Here is a 4,269-nt window from a genome sequence, read left to right on the forward strand (position 1 = left end):
TATTGGCTGTGGCTTTGTCATAAATGGCTCTTATTATGTTGACATATGTTCCCTCTATACCCACTTTGGTAAGAGTTTTTATTATGAATGGATGTTGAATTTTTTTTTAAATATTTAACAGTGGCTTTATTAGGTGAATGCTTGAAAGTATTCAACATTAAATTCAATTTACTTTACATGTTTGCAAACACATTATTAGCAAGTCTTAAATATTTCAAATCAGCTAATTCAAAGTACAGAAGGTTTGTTCTCAATTAACTCTTCTGAGCTGACATGAAGACTGAAAGAAGGCTGTGACTTGAGTCCAGGTCTCTAACCAACAATCACTGTATCATCACTGGTGAACTCATATGAGGAAACTTCAAGGTTGAGAGGTGCAGACTCCTTCCTGATCCTGCCAGGTGCATCATACTGTGACCCATGACAAGGGCAGTAACAACTACCAAAATCTCCTGCATTTGCAATGGGTACACAGCCAAGATGAGTGCAAACACCTGTCACGATAACCCATTCAGGTTTCTTTACTCGTTCTAAATCATGATGTATGTCCCTCAACTAGGACACTTCAATTGCAGTTTCCTCATCAATTTCCTTCTTGGTTCTATAGTGCACAAACATGGGTTTGCCTCTCCATCTGAAAGCCATGTTCTTGCCCTCTGGAATATCAGATAACCTGATTTCAATTTTCAACGTGGCCAACACATCAGCAGAAGCACTCATGCTGGAAACAAACTGAGAGATGAGAGATGACATCTATCCTCACTGCTCTCTTTTGAAGACTTTGTTCTATCTAACACTTCAGCACGACAATAGTCAGAGAAGTTAGGCACTCTGATGTCTGTATGGGAATAACAAACAAAAGCAGAGACATTGAGGCCCCCAGAGGCAACCAAAGGCCAGCCCATGGCCTGGCCACTCAGTGACTCAGTGGTCCACAGGAAGGACCACTTCACATCGAGCACTGGCGACTCTGAGGTGACGGACACTGCAGCCTGCACCAGGAGCTGCAGTGTGCCCACCACCCTGAAGGACGTGGCCAACAGGATGGGTGCAAACAGGGCCCGAGCCTGGATGTTGAATTTTATCAAATGCTTTTTCTGCATCTATTGAGATGATCATGTGGATTTTGTCTTTTTTTTTGTTGTGGATGTGTTGTATCACATTGATTTGTGCATGTTGAACCATCCTTGTGACGCGTGGATGAATCCAACTTTGTGATTGTGTATGATCTTTTTTTATGTGTTGTTGGATTCGGTTTGCTAATATTTTGTTTAGAATTTTTGCACCTATATTCATCAAAGATATTGGTCTGTAATTTTCTTTTTTGGTAGTGTCTTTGTCTGGTTTTGGTATCAGGGTGATGGTGGCTTTATAGAATATCTTTGGAAGTGTTCCCTCCTCTTCAATCATTTGGAAGAGTTTGAGAAGGATCTGTATAAATTCTTCTTTGTATGTTTGATAGAATTTGCCTGTGAAGCCATCTGGTCCTGGACTTTTGTTTGTAGGGAGTTTTTTTTTTTTTTATTACAGATTCTACTTCACTTCTAGTGATTGCTCTGATCAAGTTATCTATATCTTCTTGATTCAGTTTTGATGGGCTGTATGTTTCTAGAAACGTCTATTCTAGGTTGTCCAATTTGTTGGCATATAATTGTTCATAGTATTCTCTTATGATTTTTTTTATTTCTGCAGTATCAGTTGTGATTTCTCCTCTTTCGTTTCTTATTTTATTTATTTGGCTTCTCTCTCTTTTCTTCTTGGTGAGTGTGGCCAGAGGTCTGTCAATTTTGTTTACCCTTTTAAAGAACCAGCTCTTGGTTTTATTGATTTTTTTAATTCTTTTTTAAATCTCTATTTTATTTATTTCTTCTCTGACCTTTATTGTTTTCTTCCTTCTGCTGACTTTACGTTTGTTTGTTCTTCTTTTTCTAATTCTTTTAGTTGGTAGGTTAGGTTGTTTATTTGAGATTTTTCTTTTTTCTTGAAGAAGACCTATGTCACTATGAAATTCCCTCTAAGAACTGCTTTTGCTGCATCACATATGTTTTGTATGGTTGTGTTTTCATTGTCATTTGTCTCAAGGTATTTTTAAATTTCCTCTCTTATTTCATTGTTTAACCACTGGTTTTTTAGTAGCATGTTGTTTAGTCTCCATGTAATCATTTTTTTCTTATTTCTTTTTCTGTAGTTTCTAGTTTCATGCCATTGTGGTCAGAAAAGATGCTTGAAATTATTTCTATACTCTTAAATGTGTTGAGGCTCATTTTTTCCCCTAGTATGTGATCATTCCTAGAGAATGTTCCATGTGCACTTGAAAAGAATGTGTATTTTGGGGTTTTTTGGATGTAATGTCCTGGAAATATCAACTAAGTCTAACTGTTCTATTGTATCATTTAGGATCTCAGTTGCCTTATTGATTTTCTGTCTAGAAGATCTGTTCATTGATGTGAGTGGTGTTGAAGTCTCCTACTATTATTGTATTCCCATCAATTTCTCACTTTATGTCTGTTAGTATTTGTTTTATGTATTTGGGTACTCCTATATTAGGTGCATATATTGATGAGTGTAATATCCTCTTCTTGTATTGATCCCTTTATCATTATATAGTGTCTTTCTTTACCTTTCTTTATAGCATTTGTTTTAACGTCTGTTTTGTCTGATACGAGTATTGTGACCCCTGCTTTCTTGTTATTTCTGTTTTCATGAAATATCTTTTTCCAATCCCTCACTTTCCATCTATGTGTGTCCTTTGCCCTAAAGTGGATCTCTTGTAGGCAGCATATTGTAGGCTCTTGTTTTTTAATCCAGTCTACCACTCTGTGTTTTTTGATTGGAGCAGTTAGTCCATTGACATTTAAGGTAATAATTATTGATAGATATGTATTGCCAATTTAAATCTTGTTTTCCCATTGATTTTGTATTTGTTCTTTGTTCCTTTCTTTTTCTTTTTCCTTTTGTGGTTTGGTGATTCTCTTTTGTATTATGCTTAGGTTCTCTTATTTTTTGTGTGAATCTATTGTAAGTTTTTGATTTGTAGTTACCCTGTTTTTCAAGTATGTTAACCCCTTCCAATATATCTACTTGCTTTAGACTTGTAGTTATATAGGCTCAAACACATTCTGAAAAAATCTACATTTTCTTATTCTCCTCCTCCATATTTTATGTTTTTGATGTCCTCTTTTACATCTTCATGTTTATCCTTTTGCTGTTCATTGTGGTTATCATTGCCTTCACAGAATTTTTTTTTTAATCTCTTCACTGGCTTATTTAAGTGACTTAATTTCCAAATGTGATTTTTCTTTCCTATAGATTCTTTGCTTTTAGAGAAGACCTTTCAATATTTCTTTTAGGACAGGTTTAGTATTGCTGTATTCTTTTAATTTTTGCTTGTCTGAGAAATTCTTTACCTCTCCTTCTGATCTAAATGATAATTTTGTTGGGTAGAGTATCCTGGGTTGCAGATGTTTTCCTTTCGGGACTTTGAATATATCTTGCCACTCCCTCTGGCATGCAGCCTTTCTGTAGAGAAATCAGCTGATAGTCTTATAGGGGTTCCCTTTTAATTAACTCTTTTTCTCTTGCTGCCTTTAGAATCCTCTCTTTATCTTTAACTTTTGCTATTTCAATTATAACATGTTTTGGTGTAGGTTTGTTTGGGTTCATCTTGTTTGGGACACTCTGTGCTTCCTGAACCTGGATATCTGTTTCCTTCTTTAAGTTTGGGAAGTTTTCAGCCATAATTTCTTTGATTCCCCTTTTCTCTTTCTTCTCCTTCTGGTGTCCCTATTATGCATAGATTGGCACAATTTATGTTATCCCATAGGTCTCATATTGATTTCACTGTTTTTCATTTGTCTTTCTGTCTGCTGTTCTGTGTGATTTCCATTATTCTATCTTCCAGATCACTTCTTCTTTCTTCTGCATTATTCAATCTGCTTTGTATTGCCTTTAGCTCAGCTTTCATCTTGGCAAATAATTTATTTTTTTCTGATTCCTTTTTGTAGTTTCTAGTTCCTTTTTACAGTAATCTCCATTTCTATTGATAGCTCTTCTTAATTCCTTCAGTATTTTCATTATCTCCTTTTCAAACTGGGTGTCTATTAGACTGAAGAAGTTTGTTTCATTGTTTATTCTTTCAGGAGATTTCTCTTGATCTTTTAATTGGGAGTGGTTGCTCTGCTTCTTCATTTCACTTAAATTTCTCTTACTCTATGAATTTAGGAGAAACAATTATCTACCCTGGTCTTGGAGGGCTATTTTTATGTGGGA

The 4,269-nt window shown here is 35.5% G+C and overlaps 1 pseudogene; it reads right to left on the reverse strand.

The window, feature by feature from the left end:
- Positions 1 to 312: 312 nt before the first annotated feature.
- LOC133091905 (cytochrome b-c1 complex subunit Rieske, mitochondrial-like) lies at positions 313 to 1,103 on the reverse strand (annotated as a pseudogene).
- Positions 1,104 to 4,269: the final 3,166 nt, after the last annotated feature.

Source organism: Eubalaena glacialis, chromosome 5 (genome assembly GCF_028564815.1).
Source record: "Eubalaena glacialis isolate mEubGla1 chromosome 5, mEubGla1.1.hap2.+ XY, whole genome shotgun sequence".
In the NCBI taxonomy this organism is placed as follows: Eukaryota; Metazoa; Chordata; class Mammalia; order Artiodactyla; family Balaenidae; genus Eubalaena; species Eubalaena glacialis.